Below are 25278 nucleotides of genomic sequence, written 5' to 3' on the forward strand. Positions count from 1 at the left end.
AGGAAATTAGAGTGGCCTCTGTGTATTCTCCAAGGACAGAAATTACACAGGTTTGTAAGACATAAGGGAGAGGCAAAGAAGTGAATATACCTCCACTTTAGTTTCATCCAGTGCTGGAAAACCGAGAGAATCTCAGAGGAAAGGGCAGGGCAGAACAACACAGACCTCATGAGACCTCAAGGCTGAGGTTAGGGAAGGCAGAGTAAGGGTATGTATCAGTCTCATCCAAAATAGTAAAATTCTGAATAATGGATTTTGTATCCTCTTAGCCGAAGTATTTTAATTAGGCAATACAGACAAGTTTCCCACATAAAATACATAGAAATATTGGAAAGTAAAAGGAGAAGATATTCTTATGTCCACATCAAAGATACACTTCTGAGCTTTTCCTGAATATTAAAAGAGCCCCATACTAAATATTTATCAAGATTATGCTGGTTTAAATGTATTCCCAGCTAATAAATAACACAGCAAAAAATTTTAAAACTTCTTAAATTTACAAATCATTCAATAGCCTTGTAATGGCTGAAAAAATTAAAACTGTGCAATAGCACAGATCTATTTCCATGCATGCAGGCAATGAATGTTCACCTACTACATACATAATACAGTTTCTAAAGGAAGTAAACAAGTAATGAGAATTATGAATGACTCAACAAATGAAACCCCAAACAAAGGACATCTCCTGTACTGAAAGGAAAATGAGTCAAACAATTTCAATATCAAGGTTAAATGGCAAAACATAAAAGAACTCAATTTTGCAAAATGTGGCAAATGAGATCTCTAGAGCAGTACTTTTTGAAGTTTAATGCATGTATGAATTACCAGGAGATTTGTTTTTTTAAGTGAAGATTCTGACTTAGTAGTTTTAGGACAGGGTATGAGATTCTGCATTTCTTCTAACAAACTCCCAAGGTACTGCAACGTGCTGGTCTCTAGAGAAACAAGGTCAATACTATGATTATATGCCGCTATAAAATGAGCAAACTATAGTGATATTAGCATATTTCAACCATAAAGACATCAGCTAGAAGTATTCTGCTGCTGAAGAGAAATCAACTGATAAATTTGTAATTTACCTTAAAAGGCTTCCCTCAGAAAATAAAGAAAGTAATAATAACCATTAACTTATTGAGTCTTTATTTGTGCCATCCATTAATTTAAATGCTTTGCATTTATCATTTTATTTAATCTTTGTAACAACCCTTTAATTGTAGATTGGTAACAAGGTAAAAAAAAGTGACTTCCACAGACTAATATTAAACAAGAGAATAAGTAAAAGGGTTAAATAAACATTCTTCCATTTATAGAGAAATGTAATTCTACACAAGTATCATGTTGAAGTAATCACACTACCAGAAATTCAGATAAGAAAGGACACTGTGCTAGCAGTAGACCAAATATTTAAAATGATAATATGAGTCCATTTTTAAACCAAAGAAAATGCTATGCCATAGTTATTATGGAATGTTAGATATAACATATAGCAGGAACATTAAAAATGTAATGTTTATATCAAAAGCATAAAATTTCCACTGTGCTCTGTACTAGATAAAACAGATTTATTTTAAGTTATTATTTAATCTGGTAGCCAGAAATTAGAGTTATCAACAAAATTGTGTATATTCAGAAGAGAATAAAGCAGGATTCTGAAGTAGCTGAAAAACAAATGAAGCTGAAGTTTTCCAAGTCATTCAGCCCTGTGGTATCATCCTTCAATGATGTAATAAACTGACTTAACCTTCAGTTCTGGGAGTGAAGGAGGTCCATCAAAGTTCCTGATATTGTGAGTTTTCCTGAGGGAACTTTACTTCCCTGTTTATCTCTTATTCCACCTTTTTGCTTTTTTTCCTGAATTACAAATTCCGATATCTGGGTCTGTTCTGTGAGGCTCTTATCCTATTTCCATAACACTTTTCTTCATGCCTGGCCAACTCCCTTCCTTCTTAATTCCCAAAAGAACCATTAACACAAAGCTGCTTAATACACGAGCCTCTTTTTCTTAGGGATTAAGGATAACTCAGTGTTCAAAACACTTAAAAATTTATGCTGCTCTCTCCCTTCAGGCATTTTAAAATAGGGAAAATAATTAAATGAGTAAATGAACTCCAACAAAGCACTAATTCCTTATATGATTATTTATTAGATTTTTATTTTTGCTTAATTTGCTTTTCAGTAGATAATACGAGAAGTGATATATTTTAAAGATGAACAAGAATATAATAGGAAGAGTAATTCTTCCCACTTCACTTCCCAGACAACTACAATCCTGTTTCCCAGAGGCAACCCAAATTATTTTCTTATTGTGTATTTTCCCACAGGAAAACTATATTTGAAAGTTTTGAAACTTAGCAAATGTAAAGTTTTATAAAATTATGTTCTTTGAATGCGTTTCTTTGAAGACTGCTCTAAGCATATTCTTAGCCTTTTCATTGGCCAATACAATGCTGGTAGGAGCCCAGCCCTGAAAACAACTTAGAACTTAACAGTTGATCTAACTCTTCAAAAGTCATTTTGCCGTTTCCCAAACATGAAACATACCACCTCTCATCTCATATATGCTTCAGCATTTCATCTGTTGCATACTGTTACCTTACATAAAGTATATGAAAAACATCTGGATTCACTTAGATATATAGTAGGAAAAGAGAGGAGCCCAAGAACCCCAAAAAGGGTCTGAGAGAACTTCATAGGTCCTCAAACCATACTTTGAGAACCACTGCTCTAAAGAATCTATATTCAAATCTCATTAAAAGTGACTTAGCAACATTTTATTCTGCATTAACTGAATCCAAACTTACAGATGAGGAATTGAACAATTATTTTATAAGTTCTGATAAATAATTATCTGTTCTTAATATAAATTTGTATCTATAATGATAAATGAGTACTATGTAACTTTGAACTGTCTTTAAATAATCATTTAAATAGATATTAAAATAGTTTGTGTTTATGAGTGGCAACTCTTTTAGGTCTCTGAAAACCAACCATGAACTAATACCTTTTTTACTGATAGTGTGTGTGTGTGTGTGTGTGTGTCTGTCTGCCTGTCTGCCTGTCTGTGTTTTACATACTTATGAGGCACTATTAAATCCTAGCAATGTCACTTAATGTTTTTAACTTAAATGCCCTCATAGTTTTCTGTTAAAAAAATCCCCAAAGAAGGTTTAGTAGGCAGGATAGAGATGTTTAACAATATAAATACACACATATAGTATATACATGCAGATCAATATAAAGTTGAAGAAGTGAACTGTGATTGTTTTCATCATAAACACTATTTTTAGTAACTTATTATATGTGCTGATTATATGTTTACAATCTCACATATAAATATAGTACCAAAGATTCATTTTTATAACCAATTATGCATAATTTTTATTAATTCATTTAAAAATACTTGATCGAGCATGTCTATAGATCAGATACTATCATGGGTTCTGGGGATAACACAATAAAGAAGACAAAGTACCAGACTTTATGAAGAATATTTCTAGTGGAAAAAAAACAGATAATAAATTATCAAATAATAAAATGCCACCAAAATTAAATACCATTTTATACTCACTCTCTGACAAATATCAATTATTTTTTTTACAACACTATTCTAGATGATGTAGGCTTAAAGAATACCTTGAATATGGATGGTAGGAGTACAAATTGAAAGACAACTTATTTTTGCTTTATAAAGTTGATCAGAACCTAAGACCTAGTAATCCTATTCCTAGCTACATACTTAAGAAAAACTCTTGTACACTAGCATCAGGAGATATGTACAGAAACGTGTACAGTAACATCATTAATAATGGCAGAAAATGAACCTACGGTAGTCAGGAAAAGAGAAAAACAATAATATATTTACATTATGAAATATTACACAGTGTAGGAAACAAATAACTACAGATAAATCAACCAACATAACAACATGGGAAGGTTGTACTTGAATGCAAGTAGTGAGCCACAGAGATTACATTCTGCATAAAGACTTTTTTAAATTAATTTTTAGGAAGAGAGAGAGAGAGAGAGACGCCGGTTTGTTGTTCCACTTATTTATGCATTCATTAGCTGAGTCTTGGATGTGCCCTGACTGGGGATTGAACCCATAACCTTGGTATATCAGGATGATGCTCTAACCAAGTGAGCTACCAGACCAGGATTTCATGACTTTTTATAAAATTTAAACAATATTAATTTTAAAAATTATTGTTTAAGAACTCATGCATGTGCACACACATATGTGTGTTCATGTTTAGGCAACAAAATGATAAACATAGATTAAGGATAATGGATAGCTGCATTGAGGAAGGTAGGAGGTTGGATAGGGAAAAGGCACATTAATGGAATTTGTTTTTAACATTTTAGGTCTAGAGATTGGATGTAGGGTTCAGGATGACTAATTTGAACTGGTCAAATTTAGCATCATTTCTCATATAAGCCTTTTAACAGGTTAAATATAACAGATATTTCCCTAAAACTGGTAAAGAAAGAACTTTCTACAAAAAAAAACACCACCAAAGTAATGCCAATTAGAGTAATTTTTAAAAGACATGAACAAGACAAAAAAGTTGATATATTGACTGCGGTTCAACTGTATTATAAGATTAAAGTCAAGCCATCAGTAAAAGAAGGACAAATAAGGAATACTTTCAAAAACAAAAATTTGTAATTACTTAAATATAATTGTTTATCTAGAAATATTTGTTTATGAAAAATTATTAAATTACTATACCCAGTAAGAACTTTGATTCTAAAATATACCTAGAAAGAAACATGTGAAGAAAAAGTGAGTGAACCTTGCAAATCTCTGTGATAGAACCTTTACTGGAAATATAGAAATAAGGAGATGGATGAAATGGAATAGTCAAAATATATATACAAGTACACACACACACATGGGGTGGGCAAAAGGAGGTTTACAGTAGTGAGCACACGAACACATTTATTCTTGTATTATTATTTATTAATCATTGTATTAGTTATTTGTGATACAACTGTAAACTTACTTTTGCCAACTTATTTTTTCCAGTTTTATTTTTCAAGCATGAGCATTTATTTTTGAAAATTATTCCATTCTATGAAAACCTAGCCAAAGTTTAACATGTTAACAAAAATGAAAGGAAAAAAGGGGGTAAAAAGAAGAAGAAACCTAAAACAACAAAGCCCTGGAAGCTGGACATCTACATCACATTTATCAATAAAATGAAGAATAACTCGTTCGCAGATTCCCTGCCAACTCCTTCTCCTTTGTGCTGGGCGTACCAAGCTGTTTCTCATATGGGTGTTATTTAGCCATTTCAATTGCCCAAGACTGAACTGAATGGCACCCACCCACAAATGTCCACACACTTTGTAACTTGAAATATTGAATAATAGTTATTACAATTCAGGATGAAAGATAAATGCTTTACCTTTTTATTTAATATTCTAATAACATTTGCCAAAAAACTTCTTAATTTTTTCTTAAACCACTCACAATCTCTGGTTTCTCTCTTACTAGATATTTTTTAGTTTTCAAAAAAATATATTTTCTTCTATTATTTTTTCTCTTTTTTATTTTTCAATTATAGTTTACACTCACTATTATTATGTATTAGTTTCAGATGTACAGTATAGTGGTTAGAAAATTATGTACTTTACAGAGTGGTCCCCTTGCCCAATGTTTCGAGTACCCACCTGGCCCCCTTTCATAGTTACCACGATATAACTGACAATATTCCCTATCCTATAATCCACACCTCTGTGACTGTCAACTTGTTTTTCTCAATCCCTTCACCTTTTTCACCCAGCCCCCAGCCTCCCTCCCCTAGGACAACTGTCAGTCTGCTCCCTTTATTTTTTAAAAGTTGGAGTGAGCAGTAATTACCAGGGAGTGGCCATGAAGAACAAGAATGGAACAAAATCCACCAATGATCCTGGGTTTGAAACAAACAATCAAACAATACTGGTAAATAAGACACAAGACGACACCTAGATAAGACGGATGCTGGGAAAACAAGGTTCTTATTAACTATGAGCTATGTGGGTCTTGAGTCAGGTTAGAGGCTCTACAGAGGTATGAGGGATGTGAGCTGGGGCAGGGGGTGAGGACTGAGCGACTTGGGTCTCCATTAGTGACTGGCATAAATAGGAACACAGAGCTTGATGGAATTTTCTTGATCTCTTAAAAAGGTATGAATGGCAGGTTCTGATAGGTTCTAATTGCAACTTTCTCGTCAAACTCTTCTCTCAGGAAGTTTCCAGTGGTGAAGCAGATAGTATGGGTCCAAGGAATTGCCCTGGGAGCATTGAGAGGTCCGTGCACCCTCACCTCACCCCGGCGGTGGGCTAGGTGCAGCCAGCAGGGGGACGGCCACCCCACCCCACCGCGATGGAGAGAGATTCTGAAAAACTGTTTTATCAGAAGTGATCAGATTCTTATCATTTCGGGAGAAGTTTATATCATCTTATAATGCTTTTCTACAATCCCACAATTTTATATTTGAAGCTCATGTAAATTTGATGAGGCATTAATCATATAACCTATTATAATAACGTCTCCCAAGCAACCATCTTTATTTTTGTTACTCTGTTTTGATGGTTTTAACCTTTTGTGTGAAACCATTCTTTAGACTGCTACCAATTTAAGCAGAACCTAATTAAAACTTGTTGGAAATCAAAAGCATTTTATATATAAGATGAATGTTATGGCTAATCCTGATTCATTTCAGTTCATTCTGAATTTTAATTTAACTTAAAATAATTTAAATCAAATTGACTGTTAGATTTTAAGTTAAATTTAAATTCTTAATTTAGATGCTTTTCAAATTCAGTTTAGAATTTTAATTTATTTAAAATATAAACTAATTTACATTAATTTTAAAGTTCAGATTTCTTTCAGATTTAATTTGAAAAAATAACATTTATTTTACTCCGTTATTTCAACCCATCAGTATAGACTAAGTAAAACTATCTCCTTTTATTATAACTTCTTTCCTTCCCTCCCCACCTCCCTCCAGTGTCTTACCAAAGGTTAAGAGAAAAGAGCAGCTGCAAGAAGGGTATATATTGTAATATAAAATCAATAATAAAACCAACTCAGTAAAGTCAATTTGACTTTTAAATTACAGGTACCAGTTTTAAAAAGCTGATCAATTCTGAAAGTGATGTTATTTCACTCTGATACTAGTTTTTGTTGACTGAGTTGTAAATGATATGTTGTGATTACTGTTCAGTTTTAAAAACATAAAATGTAAACTCCAAGTTAGCACAGTTTTATTACAATTTTCTCTTTTTTATGTTTTACAATTGTTGAATAACTTCCCACTTAGCCCCCTTCCTCACAGCCAACCTCCCATTGCCATAGTCAATCCCCGCATTATATTTTATTCGGCAGCTAATTTGGAGAACTCCCTGTGATATATTTGTGAACTCAGCTTCATCTGGAGAGTGAGCTTATAACGGTTTAGAATCACTCGAGTTAGCTTTGGTTATAATTTCTGTCTCCACTCTCAGTTGATATTATGTATTTCCACATTTAAACACTAGATTCAAACCGGGACAGCAGAGTTATTGTAAAGATGAAGAAAAGAACTTGAGTCACTCCAAACCTGTCATTTGATGTGACCACTTGTAGTTAATTTTTATTTATAATTAAAACAGTGAAACAGATCAGAACATGCAAAGTGTAATACTTTTATTTTATAAGTGAATATTTTAGTTTACCAATACATTTTTGAATATTTTTAAAATTAAAATCAAATTTTTTAAAGTTATTATTCTTAGTTATTATTAAACCATACTGTTGTTATTCATTACACAACAGACCAATATATAGGTGTCGGTCTTTCCCACTTTATAACACATACATACATTAGTGTAATTAAGAAATATTAATCCACTATTTTAGTTTCCCTTTTTGTACTATGCTATTACTTGTTTGTCTGTTTACCTTATCATGGCATGATTTTATATACACATGTATATTTCAATAAAAAAATTTTCACTGCTTATCTTTTTCCTAGCCATTATTGTATTAATTACATGTCATGATTGTTACCAAACATAATTTTGTCATAATGAGGGTTATAAAAAATGATCTGACCCCTTCCCAGTGTCAAATGCACTAGAAATTTCATTCCGTTCTTCCAGCTCTTCCCTTCCCCTTCTCTCCCCAAACCCAATATGTGAGAATATAACGTTTGAATGTACTTTGGTGACTCTCCTGAATCTACAAGTTCTGAAACAAATGTTGGGTGCTCAGTAAGCAGTCATTATGGAAAACTTTTTGCAATGTGAACGTCATTTTTTTGTAACCTCTACTAGCAAGGACTCTGGAGATAGTCAATTTTGGTCTGAATAGCAGATTCATCACTTAGCTGTGGGATCTTGAAACTTACTCTGCCTCTCATTGGAAAAACAGCAACAACAATAACAACAGCAACAAAACCTGTTGAGTATTAAGGAGATTAATCTATGTAAAGTGTTTAGAACATACTGACATATGTACTAAGAACAACAAATAAATGTGTATTATTATTTCAATAAGTAACTATTGTTAATATACTGATCCTATATGTTTCTTCAGTTCTTTATTTTAACCTTGTGAAGTATGGCTAAGTAAAAAATAAGTGATTTTCTTTGAGTCAGCAAAATGGAGTTAGAAAAAATATTTTAGCTCTTTCTCATAGTTTGGTAGAGTCAATGCATTTAGAGGGTTTACTTTAATATTAAGAAACACTTTACTTAATTCCTCTTTCTCAACACCATTTATATAACCTACAATTGTTAGTATTTTTTATGTTACAATCTTGTGATTCATGGAGGACATAAACAAATGTGATAAAAATGTGTTGTTTGTAACATAGTTGTTGAGATTATACTATTCTTAAGAGAATATCAATAATATGTCTGAGAGGACAGAGGCAAGAACAGAACACAGCATCTTTTAAAGAAAAATCTAAGGCCACATCCCAAATACAAAATGACTAACCATCTTTACTTCTGAGTAACTGCTGCCTTTTTACCAATGATATCCCCAGTCCCTCTTCGTTCTCCCACCTAGAAGACATAAATAAGATACTGAATTGCCTCCAATTCTTGATGATATTCAATATAAAGTTGCCCTCATCCCTCCGTAGAATAATCTAGCATACATTCAAACCTCTAACAACACTCTAAAGTCCACTTCCTATGATATGAGTTATCTCTTACTGTCAATAAATCAAAAACCTTTTTTCTAAAGCTACAAGTTTGTTTCCTGTGACCTTCAGTCAGTAGGCTTTAAATAATTCTTTAGCTCAAAGATTATAAAAATCTATAGAAGAGAACTGCACACTGAACAAACATTTTTCATCTCTCAGTGAATCTGTACAACTATACATATTTTATAGTTGACCATACCAGTCATTAATTGGCTATAAAACAGGAAAGTTAGAAAAGGTAGTATTTTATCTGTACTAATGTGACTTTAGTAGGTCAGTAATTTGTCTTTAAAAATATATTCTAATCTATAATTCATCTATTAAATTAAATTAAAATAATCTATTTTCTGGATTTATTTTTGTTTTAAAAATAACCGCTAGAAGAGCAACCCATGAGAAAATGCTAATATTAAACTAAGGTTGTAAAATCACTGTATACTCAATTATTTTTTAAATGGACTGTGGAAATGCATAATACTATTTAGGAATGCAAGGGTGTATATTTTATGAAAGTAGTTAATTTTAGAATTGATGGTCTATCACATTAGAGAGGCTACTGTCAATATTCATTCCCTCCTTCTCTCTCTTTTGTGTTTCTGCTTGACACTATTGGCAAGCAAAACTGGAGCACACTAAAAAAGTATATACAGTTACTGCTGCATGGTTTAAACAATATGTCTGAGAAACAGTACCACTTAATAGTTATTTTACTCTCTTTTCTGTTCTTTGCATTTCTTGTTTGTTTTTACTTTTATATTTTATTGGGAATTTCCCTACATGTTTATGCTTTCATGATAACTCATAAGATTAGGTCTTTCACATCTTTATCACCTAAGGAAAATGACATTGATTTATAAAAACTTAAGAATACAGAAGTAATTTTGGCCACAGCAGACTGAAAAATTCAAAATTGAGATAAAATCTCCCTAGCCCACCATTTTGTCTAAACACTCTATCTCCTCAATCCAACATTTCTATTCACGTTTCTTGCATTTCATGATGGAGATGAGGAGCAGCAGTGGTTTGGGGTGGCAGGCTCACCACACTGTGAAATGAAGCTCCAAAATACAATAGATAATACCTGCATCAGATAAGCTGTCAGAAGTTACTAGGTTTGCAATTCTATTATGAATACTAGTCAGGTTATTACTGCGGGTAGATGAACAACTTGAGGTCTATTGAATTTTAATCTGCTTCTGCACTTCCAGATGTTTAAAGAGTTGCGCAATAGGCCTGTATTTTTCACTGAGAATTGCTGTAAAACAGAAAAATATCCACTAGCAACAGGAAGAACAAGGAGCCAAATGCTAGCGTTAAAGCTGAGCCTGAAAGAACCTCATCATTTTAAAGTCAGAAGCTGAGTAAGCAACATTTTGAACCCCAGTAATTTATCATCAGTCTAGATTTTAGAACTAGAACCAAATGGCTCAGAAGAGGCCACAGAAAATGACTGGGGGTCGGAGGCTGATAACGGAAAATAGCCAACCTAGCATATAAGTTTTCTCACAGCACACACAGTAGCAAACTACTATTACTGTTATTATTGACTTATTTTTTAAATTTTCTTTTTTTATTTTTTTAAATATGTTTTATTGATTATACTGTTACAGTTGTCCCAATTTCCCTTCCTTCTGCTACCCTCCACCCAGTGGCCCCCCTCCCTCCAGTTGTCCCCCCCTTTTAGTCCATGTCCATTGGTTGTGCATATAGTTCTTCTCAACCTCTTCCTGTCTACTCCTTTCCCGCCTACTATGCTTCTTAATTCCTATACCATCTCCCTCCCTTACCCCCTCCCCCTCCCTGCTGCCTCCCCCCAAAATGCTCCCCATACCTATAGTTCTTTTTCCACTGTCATTGCCTATTTAGTTTGCCTTTGTTTTGATTCCCTAGCTTCTGTTGTTGGTTCTTGTGATGCAGTTTTCATTTTAGTGTTCATAGTTTTGATCCTCCTTTTTCTAAACCAGTCCCTTTAACATCTCATATAACAGTGGTTTGGATCTAATGAACTCTTTCAGTTTTACTCTGTCCTGGAAGCGCTTTCTCTGCCCTTCTATTCTGAATGACAATTTTGCTGGATAGAGTGTTCGTGGTTGTAGGTTTTGGGTTTTCATTACTTTGAATATTTCTTGCCAGTCCCTTCTGGCCTGCAGGGTCTCCCTTGAGAAGTCAGCTGATAGTCTAATTAAGACCCCTTTGTACATGATTCTTTTCTTCTCCCTTGCTGCTTTTAAGATCTCTCTTTATCTTTAACTTTTGACATTTTGATTATAATGTGTCTTGGAGTGGTTCTCCCTGGGTCCAGTTTTTCTGGAACTCTCGGTGCTTCCTGAATCTGTAAGTCTATTTCCTTCCCCAAGTTTGGGAAGTTCTGCCTTATTATATTTTCACTTAATTTTTCAATTTCTAATTCTTCTTCTTCGCCCTCTGGCAATCCTATAATTCTTATGTTCAATCTCTTATAGCTGTCCCAGAGGTTTCTGAGCCTCTCCTCACTTTCCTTGCTTCCCGTTTCCTCTCTCTGCACTGGTTGACTGTTTGTTCCTTCTTTATGTTCCGGTTTGTTAATTTGAACTCTGGATTTTATTTCCTCACCATTTGTCTCATATGTGTGTTTGTTCTTTTCAATATAAGTGGTTTTCAATCCTTTCTCATCTTTTTCCAAATCTTTTGTTAATTCTGTAAGCCACCTGATAACAATGGCCCTGAACTGAGCCTCTGACAGGTTTCTTATTTGTTCATCTGTCAGATTCTTCATCTGTTGCCTGGTGAGCTGCACCACCGGGACTTCTATAGTTGTCTGCCTCATTTTGACAGATGCGTTTTGCTTTCCTGGGCCGGCTATAGGGGGCAGTGCCTGTGTATTCGTCACAACCCTGCAACCGGTGGCGATCCGCAACCTTTTTCGCCGTGCTGTGGCGCTTTGTCGTCACTACCCAGCAACTGGTGGCGATCCACAACCTATTTCGAGGTGCTGTGGTGCTTTGTGTGGGGACGGGGGTCCAAGATGGATTCCTGCCATTATTCTCTGCTAGGGGACCGGGATCCGTCCTCCTGCACTCTGGGCCTCACAGTTCGAGGCAATGCAGTGGCGGCTTTTCCCAGCGTTGGGGTCAGGAGATGCTGGGGCTTGACTGCAGCCAGGATTGCTCTCCCTGCCACTGTCCCTGGTGCCACTGCAAACAGCACCACCCCCTTTCGCTCTTCTTACCTGCCCGACGAGCGCCGCTGGTTTATAACTTTGTACGTTGGGCTTCCGTGTAGTTTTATTTTCTGGAATTTCTAGTAATCTTTTGTTTTGAGGTAGTTGTATTCCTTTCTAGTTGTAGAGGGAGACCGAGCGTGTCAGTCTAAACCTCCATGTTGGCCGGAAGTCTATTTTTTAAATTTTAAATAATGTTCCCTTGAAGTGTTAAAAACATTTTTTTGTATCAGGTAGAATGAAATCCATTAAAAAGGTTACATCATTAATAAGTCTTCCTTTACAAAAGAATCTTCTAAATATAAAAGCATAAGACACAGGAATGATAATAAAGCTGATCTGGGGCACACAGTTTAAATAAAAACAAATTAAAATAATTTTGTGAGAATATTATCTCAAATACTTCAAAATGTTTTATTTCAATTTTGAGGAAAAAATACAAGTTCTATTTTTAATTCCTTTTGGTGTTGTTGTTTATTTATTATCTTTCTTATCTAAAAAGGACTGGGTTTTGAAATACTGCAAATGGAATTAATTCTTAGGAATTTATGCAATACACAGGTGCTTACTAAATGCCAGGAATTCTTCCAGTTGAGGAAGATGCAGAAATATCCTGTAGAAACATGTATTAAATATACACGTGCTCCTACTTGTGTCAAAGCCACATTCTAGGGAGGCAGAATTTTTTCCAATGTCCTATAAAAATTTTTAATTAAACCATGGCCAATTTCTTCAATCTCAGCTTCAGTATCTCCTCATAATCGTCTTCCCTGCCTGACCAACCTTTATAAATTAGAACTTCACTGTTATTTATGATGTCAGTTCTCACAATATCAATAGTTTCAAATATTTATTCGATTTCAATTTGTCTTTCATTTTCTGTCTACTCACTATATTGTAAGCTTCCTGAGATCAGGGACCAAATCTGTAGTATTTTCCACTGTAACTTTTGCATTCAGCACTATGTTTGCCCCAAAGTAAGTTCACTTTGTCTTCATCTAGGGTTTCAACAAAATCATAGTTTCAAATATGGTATTATATTTTAATTTGATAATACCATGACATATTTTTTAATTAACTTCTATTTCACTTGTGACGAGTCACAATCAAAGCAGAAAGTAGGAAAAAAGGTAATACCTGTACAATCTTTCTACATGCTACTTCTCTTATTAAATAACAAAATGAATAAAACTTTATTCATTACAAAATAAACACTATAAAGAATTTGAAACTACAGGAAAATTTTTACATTTTTGAATAATTATAGACTCATAGGAAATTACAAAGATAGTACAAAGAGGTCCCGTGTACCCTTCACATGTTTTATTTGCATTTTATATAACTATAGTAGAATGTCAAACTCAAGAAATTGACAATGGTACAGTGCATGTAAATAATTCTATATCATGCTATCACATGTGTAGATTCATGTGACTGATACTGCAAGCAAGATACAGCACTAGTCCATTACCACAAAGATCTCCCTCATGTCCCTCTGTAGTACAGTCACACTCACCCTCCTCTCCACTACCATCCTTAACCACTGCTAACCACTAGGGTGTTCTCCATCCCTATAATTTTCTTATTTTGATAATGTTATATAAATAGAATCATGCAGTATACAACATTTCGAGACTGACTTTTTAAAACCTCATTCTAATGACCTTGAGATACTTCCATATTGTTGTATTATCAATGTTTGTTTGTTTGTTTTTATTGTGGAGTAGTATTCCACTGAAGAGTATAACATAGTTTGTTTAATTATTCACCCATTGAAGTATATATGGGTTGTTTCCAGTTTTTAGCTATTACAAACAATGTTGCTATTCACAGCATTTAAAGATTTGTGCATAGTTTTTACTTTCATTTTTATATGGACATAAGCTTTTTCTTATTTTATTTTTATTTCTATTAATGAAATAAGTAAAATTTATATGAAAAGTTACTCATTATAAAAATTTGAAACCATATAAAATTCTTTTTACCCTCACCCAAGGACATGCTTATTAATTTTAGAGAGATGGGAAAGGAGGGATAGAGAGAGGAAGAGAAACATCAATGTGAGAGAGAAAACTCAATAGGTTGCCTCTCGTATGCACCTCATTCAAACACAAGACCTAGGTATGTGCCCTGGCCACGGATTGAACCTTAAACCTTCCAGTGTACAGGACAACATTCTACTAACTGAGCCACCTGGCCAGGGCAGAAACTACATATAATTTTTAAAGAGAGGAAAAGCAATCATTTATATTCCCACAAATGAACATCAATTACTATTTCTATTGTGTTGCTTTTCTTTCTATGCACAAGATTTTTACTGCTGTTTATAAATAGTTTTGTTTATGGTATGTAAGTAAAATTTTGTATCTTGAATTTTTTTTTACTATCATGAAAAATTGTTATCAAAATGTAGGATATGCACATACACATTTATAAACATAGGTTTATTTGAAATAAAGCATAATAGCCAAATAAATACCAACCTCAAGCTTACCAACCAGCTTAAGGATTAATATATATTATTACCATTAACACTCCCTTCAGGTCTCTCTGTGTTTTATCCTTTACTTTAAGGGTACTTTTCAGGAGATCTTGTCAAGCATAATGCTGAAAACAGATGTCATATTTACTAAGCAAGACTTGAAATAAGGAGAGGTTAGGAAGCCCACTAACTTTCTTCTTAATTCACTGTGACCAGTAATACATCTCCTTTCTTTCCTCTCAATACTTTTTTTAAAAAATGTTACTGTAAGCACCAAAACTTTCTTCCTTTGAGAATACTATGATTTAAGTTTCTTCAAAGTGAAGGGCCAATTAGTTTGAGACTATAGTTGACCTTTATAAAACCGGTGGAATTTGAAATCTTACCTGTGAGCATTTTTGTAATTTATATTTGTTGTACAGTTAACACAGCTGGCCAGCTTTTTTTCTCCATCATTGAAATGGAGACATGGCTTTTGAATTGAATGTTTTTCTGGATATGAATTAGTTTTATTCTCTGTACTGCATCAGAAAGCTATATATTTGGTCCTAATTATGCATTTTGAATACATGATGTTTATTTTGTTCTTTGTATTTTACCTTTAATAAATATCATAAAATCTATATACTTTAAACTATAATTATTCTGGCTTCTAGGAAAATATGAGATTTAGCTTTATATATATCTATCTTCTTTTTAACTCATCGCTGTCAGACTCTCCCTCTTTCCCAGAAAAACTGCTATTGTTATGCTTTTTATTTAGAGCATATTAAAATTTTAATAGAGGTTCAAATCACTCTTGACATAATTGAAAGTACTACAAAATCAGATTTGTGAAGCTATATACAGATTCTAATGATTTTCCATCTGTTATTATCTGCTGGATATACAGGAGATTGAGCATGAGAAAATACTTCTATGAGATTTGTGTCAGAAAAAGCACAGAGGTAGTGATCTATAGGTAGGAGGGCAAGCTTCTTAACAAGGTTTTCAGTGACACATAGGCATACGTAACAAATCCTGCAGTTCCAGCAACTCTCTTTTCAACTGGTCCTTGGCCTGGTGATAACCTTAGAATACAGCTCTTTCTAGAAAAGTGATACTAAAACAGTGACATATTGATGAAGGAAACTGAGGGGAAACACACATTGAAAATTGGCAAAGAAAACAGTCACGATGCTCGAAGATGAAAATCTATCCTCGAATGTGATCTTAACCAGTGTCCTCCAGATGTCCCAGGCTTTTCATTCTGAGACTTTTAGGTCATATTGTATATGGTATATATATTTTTATATATGTGTGTTCATATATGTATTAGTATACATAGTTTATATATACATGTGTACATATGTGTATAAATGTGCATGTTTTCATATTTAATTTTAATGAATAAATTATGGCAACATTAACTCTTACTAGTTTGACAGGTAGAAATTAGTTCCACTCACAAAGTGTTAGTTGTTGTTTCTAAGTGTTGCTTAAAGGGTTTCTCATGTACATTCAGTGCTAGTCAACTGTGATCACTGCAATATGCACCCCATTATTTTCTTTCCTATTCTGGTTCTCTCTTGTCCACTTATCTGGCTGCAAAGCCACTAGATAATGCCTATTTACTACTGCCTGTCCATGACTGACATATGTGTTCTCCAGTCCTCAAGGTGCCAAGGTTTTCCTTCCCATCACTACTACCACACGTTTTTCTCCAGGACTTTAAGCAGATCTTATTAGTTTTAGAGTCTCACGCATTTTTTTTCTTCTGACTTTTATTTCTTACCTGTATGATTCCCAAAACTCTCATAAAAATAAACAAATGAATAAACAAGTAAATAAAACTAACTCTAATTATGTTTATTTCTGGATTTCTCTCCTCTAGCTACAGAAGCTCAGGTTCAGTTCATGGGACCAGACAGAATAGAAACCATAACTATACCAGTTTCTCCAGTTGTAAACAGACCTCCTTTGTGTTGCCCCAGGTGTTACATGCACTATGTGTACATACTGTTTATAGAAAGTTACTGGGAAAGAAGACCAGGGCTTTATCTGCACTCACAGTATCTGGCACCTAGATCAGCAATCTATTCATTCATCAAACACTTATTGGGGGTGACTGTTATGTCATAGACACTAGGTAAGTGGAATCTACCCTCAGACATGTAAACTTACATTCTAAAAGGAAAGATCTAAATGTAAACAAATAAGAAAACATACATTTGGAAGTTGGAGGTTGTGCTGATGGCAGAGTAAGAATATTTGTTAACAGACAACTGACCTAGGAGGTGCAGCTTATTTTCATAAGGTATGTTGATTGTCTAATCAAGTGGAGAGTAGTCTAATGATACAAGACAGAGAAGATAGCAAAGGAAATGGAGAAATTGAGTTGGATGGGATCCAGAGGCATCTGCAGAAATTCACATTTGATAGGAGTGAGAACACGTTTCTAGTTGTAACAGAAGATAAATATAGGGTCAATTCATTTTACAGATCCAGGGAAGGAAACATGAAGAATTTCTGCTAAATTAGTAAAGCTCCCTTTGTTACGAGGAGGGACCCCAAAAAACCCACATAATTTATTTCTAAAAACTTGTGTATTTATTTTACATGTTTAAACTTCAGCCACCTTGAAAATATTCTCCATGTGATGCAATATAGCTATTGAGATGTTTTTCCACTATTCAAAACAGTTTTTGAATTCATCAATTTTGATGTCTTTTAGAACTTCTGATGTTTTTGTTTCACCTCTTCAATATGGGCAAAAATATTCCTTTTTGAGGACCTTTTTCACTGAGGGAAACAAAAGAAATGTCACTTGGGGTGAGATTGGGTAAATTGGGGTGGTGGGGCATGAATATTGTGCCATTTTGGGTCAAACACTGCTGAACACTCAGCGTGGTGTGGGCAGGTGTACTTGTAAATCACCCATTATGAACGGATAAACATGTTGATAGAGTCTTCAAAAAACATTCAGTGAGGCCAACACAAGCTGGTACACTGATACAGATGGGTTTCTAGAACACTCACGTATAGGGCAAATCCTGTACTACAAGGGGACAACCCTCCAGAAGATAATTCCAGGTATTCTGGGGTCCCTCCTCATATATTGAGCAATGTTAAGGAACTTAAAGCCTGTCATTCTAATATCAAGTAGTTCTTTGAAAATAACACAGAAGCCTGTAATTTAATGTAGATTTTCACATCTACTCTCAGAGATTTAATATCACAACTCTAGTTGTGGAATGGGCATTTTTAAAGTTCTGAAAAGTTATTCTTATTGCAGGTGATCTCAAAATCATACTTCGAGGAACTCTGGTATAAATGAATTTCAGTTTCAGTTTCAGACCAGTAAGATAGATCCACAGTTCGAGTACGCATTTCAGTTGACAACAGCCCTCTTGCTGTTCTTCTTCAGTGGTTATCTGCAAGGCCAAGAGAGAGTTAGCTCTTGGACCTTTACTCTGAAAGAATAATATCCTAGACTGCATAACTTCAGATTAAAACTATTTTCCTCTAATTCTTAAAATCCCATATCATTGTAATCCCCTATATTTGGGACATAAATATGTTCTTTCTTAACATCTTCCCTCCTGAACAATGCTATGTGAATCATAGTGCTCTTCAAACCTCTTCCCCCTTTTGCTTCCTGTGGTCGTCTAGATATTAAAAAATCCCACCTTTTTCTGATATGAACCACCTCCCACCTTGTTCATGATCCCACTACCCCAGGGTGACTCACAGCAAATTTCCCACTATCTGTGATGTGAACTCACATGCAATCACGGCTGAGAAGAATCTGCTTATGCCCCAGCCTAGGGACCATTGTGTAACATCAGACCATATTTTTAGTATTAAATTTTTTTTCAATTTTTGTAACAGACAGCTGAAAATAATTTTTTGAAGTTAAATAGGGCAAAACAGTTCTGGTCAAATAATCTGATGTTACATATATTATTCATATACATCCACGTACTCACACCCACATTAGAATTTCAAAATGTATGCTCACATGTTTTAAACTAAGTCCTGCAGTTTTTTAAAAAAGTAGTTAGTTTTTGTCTAAGCAAACTTATTTCACACATTTGACAATTTAATCTTTTTTCCCACTGTTCCTGTGAATGGTTTATGAAACAACTCGCTGCTGACAGAGAATTTGAAGAACTCTGACAGAGAATAATAGCATTCTCATAGATGAGCAATACTTCCATTTCTTGGCCATCAGCTAAATGGAATATTAAATTTAAATATAAATATGATACTTAGAAACTCCTATGATAGTTCAAGACTCTTCAAAACTAAAAGCTCACCTGAATTTGGCAATTTTGGAGTTATTACTGAGTTAACTATAAGGAACTGGCTTGTGGTCAGTAGATCTAATTTCATAATTCAGCAATAAATCAAATGAATCAAACAAAAATTGAACTTTTGGTTTTCTTCTGGATTACTTCTATAAAATAATATATTTTTCCTTGAGTCTGAGTAGAGCTAAAAGGGGATGATTCAATAACATTTATAATACAGTATTATATGGTATATAAAAATCTTTGCACTGTGGAAGAAAACACAGAAGTGAGAGACTTGGTATGTGCATGTTTGTGGCAGGTAATGTGCTCACCTTGCAGTACAGAGGTGAGAGACAGCAGCAGATGCCCTGACCTTTATTAACTAATCATAGGAGATCAGGAATATAAACAGCACAGTGCTCTAAGTGCTATTATCAGCATAGAGCATTGTGGAATCATACATCATTAGAACGCATAAAAAAACTCTTCTTTGTGAGTTTACATACATAATTAAAATAAATCAAATTTTCTTTCTGAGTAATGTTTTTGGTGGGAGTGGTGGAGCATTAAAGCATTTATTTGTATTTACATTTACAACTGGTTGAATAATGGATGAATAGCCTATGCAACCCATGATCAGAATTCGGAGTGACAGACATAAAGGAGAAAATGAGCTAACATTGAAATAGAAATAATGAAGAGAAGGCTGTCTTTGCATGGTAAGATGTGTGCCACTGGAAAGCAATCCAACTTATTTCTGGCATCCTTACCAAATCACTTGGTATGTCAATGATATAATTTTATTTGGACATTGTGAGAAAATAGTATTCTCTTAATATCAAAAATCATTGGCTGTGTCTTACAGGTTACGATATTAAATAAAAATATTTTAGACCCTTAAGACATCTAAATCAGGCAGAGTGGGGAAAAAAGACAACCCTGGCATTTGAATCAAAAACAGGAAATAATTTAGCAATATGGTCAATTAACTTCTCTAAGAAAGAGGGTATTTGGCAAGTTCTGCTGCCACAGGGGCACACAGAGCATATGACTTCCTGATGACTAGGGAGTTTTTAATTAATTAAAACTGGGGAGACAGTGAAGCAGTGAACATTATTCTGTTTTTAACCAGAGGGCATTAGACCAGGTGCATTCAGGGGCTGTGGCCAACTGCAGAGATTTGCTGAATAAGGATGACTTAGTCTGTGTGGTAAGGAAGGTTAACTGATTACAGGCAAGATCGACCAGCAGGTGAAAACCACTTCGGAGGCTATGAATGCTCCTGGGTTGGAATAAGCGTGCTTCTGGAGGATTCTGGAGGATTTCAACAACTTGAGACATTAGTAAAGAAAAAAAATAGAAAAGAAAAGGTTAATTACTTTGAAATTATTAATAGTTGATATAGAATAGATACCAAAATATAAGCTTAGGACAACCATCTGATTCTTATTCTTGATTGAATTCAACTCTATACTGAGTTCCACCATAGTAGCTTTCAGACAGGAGCAATTAACAAGTGCCCTGAGTATTTTTAGGCACATGAACTTTAAAAAATATTAATGTACAGGGTGTGGCAATGGTAGGTTTATAGTTGTGAGTATGTGAAACACAGAGTTTATTGTAGTGTTATTGTTTATTAATCATTATATTATTTTCCATATGAATAATTATAAACCCACTTTTGCCCCACCCTGTAAGTAGATAGAGATTCATCACACTGCACGTTTTGATTTTGTCCCTTTTATGTTTATATCATGCAGAAAATTGTTTACTCAATTAATATAGTTTGACTACTAAGATCTGTATTTTGGACAAAAATTATCTCAGCTTTGAGGAATTTTTGTTTTTTTCCTCATATGACATTTTTAACTTATAAAATTGTATGGAATCTACTTAAAACCATTTGAACTAATATACAAATTCAGCAAACTTGCAGGATGAAAGATCAGTATACCAAAACAAGTTGTATTTCTATAATGCTTGCAATGTATAACCTGAAAATGAAATTTTAAAGAAACAATTCCATTTATAATAGCACTTAAATGAATAATACAGTTAGGGATAAATTTAACAAAATAAGTGCAAAACTTGTACTCTGAAAACAGACACTTAAAGATTTTATTCCTTGCTGGCAGAAGTCACTTCCCTTTTAAAGGCTGGAAATGCCAGTTTCATTTTCTGTTCTTTCAGTCTGATTTGGGGAAGGGAAATGGAGAATTCTTCTCAGGAGCTTTTTCTTTGATACATAGACATACTTAAAGAGAACCCTCTTTTCTCCTCTCTCCTTTGAGTGTTTTGTGTAATTGTGCTTGACACTGCCACTCATGGACATCTAATGAATGTTAAGAGAAGCTACGCGAGGGGCCTGACATCATTAAATCATGTCTAGAACCATATACTCTGGATTTCTTGTTACACCATATATTAAGCTTCCATTGTTTAAGCCACCTTGGATCAGAAATGTACCATTTGCAACTGAAAGCATCTTAAATGATCCAGCCTATATTCAGTTGATTTACCTCAGATCACCATGGAGAGATATAAATTGTCTGGTCAGCATTATGAATTAAAACTGTTTTTCTCTAGTGCCACTGTTTCAAAAACACGGTCCATACAACAAAAACTGTATAATCTTAACACATGGCTCCTATTTTACAGTACTAATCAGTTATCTGAACATAGATCTATAGTATAATTGTATATAGAATCTTTTAAAAAAAAAAACCTTCACAGTAGTAGAGAAGATATAAATTAAACTGTATTGTTATAAGAGATATAAGTATTTCACGGGTTCTGACCAGGCCGTAATCAAACTTACATAATGCAATTGATGCTTTTGTCTCATTTTCTCCTTCTCTCCTTCCATTTTAACATATAATGAAATTTTTAAAATATCTTCCTTTAAGAGTAACTAATAGGCAAAATGTTAACACTGAGAAAAATTATAGAAGTTTGTTCCATTTTAATTGATCTATGATTCACTTCACAAAAGAATTAAGTGTATTAATCAATTTTCTTACACATGATTAGTCTTGTAGTTCACAGTCCTAACTGCACAGTAAAGCCCCCTGAGGAGCTTTGAAAAAAAATTCCAAATGACCACCCACAGAGACTCAGATTTAATTGGTCTGAGGCAGGAGCAGCAGATATTTTCTACAAGTTCCTACAGTTGGCTTTAATGAGCAGTCAGGGAAGAGAATCCTGGCACTGACCCTTCTTCAAGGAAACCACTCCCAGATAGGACAAAGTGGGTACACATATGCAGAGGAACCTGGGATGCCCAACTTCTTGAAGTTTTTAACCAGGCCTGGGATTTGGTTCATAGATTCGACACAACCTTAGAAAAGTGGCTCAGTCACAGAGGAAAGCAGTGAGGTTGGAGGAGTTCCAGGTTGTCTTGGTTGTTTTTCTCAGACAGATCTGAGAGAAACACAGGCAATATAAGATGTCATCTTGTTTTGGGGGGTTTTAGTTTTGTTTTGTTTCGTTTTGTTTTTATCCTCACTTGAAGACATGCTTACTGATTTTAGAGAGAGGGGAAGGGAAGTAGAGAGAGAAGGAGAGAAACATCATTCGGTAGCCTCTTGCATGCTCTCCAACCAGAGACAAACCTGCAACCCAGTAATTGAATCTGCAACCCTTCAGTTTATCAGACAATCCTCCAACCAACTGAGCCAAACCAGACAGGGCAAGATATCACCTTGTTTAGTAAAACTCATAGTCATCAAAATATCCATGTTTAATATGTGTAGCAATATGGAAAAGGTTAGGTGAGTTATAATTACATCAGCAAGAAGTCTTAAACTGAAGTAATTAACAACATTGTACAGATGGATGCATAGTCTGAATGCATGCAGGAAATACCAAGTATTTTCTTATTTATAATCCAAAGGAATGAGCCACAACCCAAACAGAGCACTACCCATGGTGAAAATGAAACAGATGCTAGGGACAGTCTGTCTTTTAACATCTTTTTGTTATAAAATAAGACATCTATAACAGAAAACACCAACAAGTAAATGAGTAAATGTGTAAGTTAATGAAATATTATAAAGCAAACAGCCTTGTAATTACCAACCAGATCAAGAAATAAAATTTTGCCAGCAAGCCTGTTCCTGTGGCCTAACAAAATCACAAGTACTTGCTTTTTCCAAAAGAAACAACTAGCCTGCTGTTTACATTAGTCACTTCCTTGCCTTATTCTACAGTTTTTTTCACTCTAGTGTGCCTCCCTAAACAGTACAGGTTAGTGTTGTCCATGCTGAAAATTTGATATGCCTCTCTATTTTCTTTAAATCTTAGTTTCCTGCTCCACCCATTTCACTTTCTTACAGTTTATCTGTTATCTGTTAAAGAAACAGGTCTCCGTGATATTAGAATTTCCCACAGACTAGGTTTTAGACACTGGAAACTCATCATCCATTTCCACATGTCGATGTGCTTTGTAGACCCTTATAATTGGCAGCTGGATCCAAAGACTTGACTAGAGTCAGATTTGACAAGGCCACAGGTGGTGTGATATCCTTTCATCAGGAATGCTGTCTGGTTGTCTCTCTTTTCACTACAGCAGATGTTGATGCTCAATGCGTAGATCAATTAAGAGGTAACAAAATGGTTCTATTTTAACCCTATTATTTCTTTGTAATTTATTAGCTGGGAAACCACTATAAAAAGACTCCTTTCATCTATTCTTATTATCAATTAATTAATTAATTAATTGTTTAATATGCTTTATTATTATGCTGTTACAGTTGTCCCAACTTCTTTTCCCTTTGTTCCCCTCCACCCAGTAACCCCCCTTCCTGCACTTGTTCCCCCCACCTCAGTTCATGCCAATTGGTTGTGCATATAGTTCTTTTCAACATCTTCCTGTCTACTCCACTCCCTCCTACTATGCTTCTTAATTCCTATACCACCTCCCTCCCTTTCTCCCCTTCCCCCTCTCTGCTGACCTACCCCCTGCTGACGTACCTATAATTCTTTTCCCACTCTCGTTGCATACTTAATTTGCCTTTGTTTCGATTCCCTAGCTTCCGCTGTTGGTTGTTGTGATACAGTTTTAATTTTAATGTTCATAATTTTGATCCTCTTTCTCCTAAACAAGTCCCTTTAACATTTCATATAACAGTGGTTTGGATCTGATGAACTCCTTCAGTTTTACTTTGTCCTGGAAACACTTTCTCTGCCCTGCTATTCTGAATGACAATTTCGCTGGATAGAGTATTCGTGGTTGTAGGTTTTTGCTTTTCATTACTTTGAATATTTCTTGCCAGTCCCTTCTGGCCTGCAGAGTTTCTTTTGAGAAATCAGTTGATAGTCTTATTGGAAACCCTTTGTAACATAATTTTCTTCTCTCTTGCTCCTTTTAAGATTCTCTCTTTATCCTTAATTTTTGACATTTTGATTATAATGTGTCTTGGTGTGGTTTTTACTGGGTCCAGTTTTTTAGAACTCTATGCTTCTGGGACCTGTAAGTCTATTTCCTTCTCCAAGTTAGGGAAGTTCTGCTTCATTATTTTTTCACATAATTTTTCAATTTCTAGTTCTTCTTCACCTTCCGGCAACCCTACGATTTGGATGTTGGCCTGCTTATAGCTGTCCCATAGGTTTCTGAGCCTCACTTTTTGCTTCCTCTTTCTGCACTGGTTGACTGCTTGTTCCTTCCCTACCTATATTCTGATTTGTTAATTTGATCCCTGGTTTTCTTTCCCTCACCACTAGTTTTGTATGTGTTTTTGTTCATTTCAGCAGGACTAGCCTTCATTCCTTCCCTGTCTTGTTTAAGATCTGCTGTTAGATCTGTAAGCATTCCTATAACCAAAGCTCTGAACTGTGCCTCAGAAAGACTTCCTATCTGCTGCTTCCTTAGACTAGATATTTGCTCTCTGGTCAGCTGCATTGCCAGGATCTCTATCATGATCTGTGCCATCCTGACAGTTTTGTGTTTACCTTTGCTTCCTAGGCGGGGCTGTCACACCTCCTATGCTAAAGGGGGCGGAGCCCCATGCACTGCTCACAACCGGGCGACCCTTCTCACCACACCGTGGCATTTTCTGTGGAGGTGGGGGTCTAAGATGGATTCCTGCCCTTCACTGTCCCCTGAGAAACCAGGAGCCTCCTCCTCCATCCCCAAGCCCTCCGGGC

At 34.8% G+C, this 25278-nt stretch overlaps 1 long non-coding RNA gene across 1 annotated transcript in view; it reads left to right on the forward strand.

Annotated features, from left to right (window-relative positions):
* The window catches only part of LOC150001648 (uncharacterized), a 97591-nt gene that overhangs the window by 925 nt on the left and 71388 nt on the right, over positions 1 to 25278 (forward strand). The window lies entirely within an intron of this gene.

This window comes from Furipterus horrens, unplaced genomic scaffold (assembly GCF_987537825.1).
Source record: "Furipterus horrens unplaced genomic scaffold, mFurHor1.1.pri manual_scaffold_9, whole genome shotgun sequence".
In the NCBI taxonomy this organism is placed as follows: Eukaryota; Metazoa; Chordata; class Mammalia; order Chiroptera; family Furipteridae; genus Furipterus; species Furipterus horrens.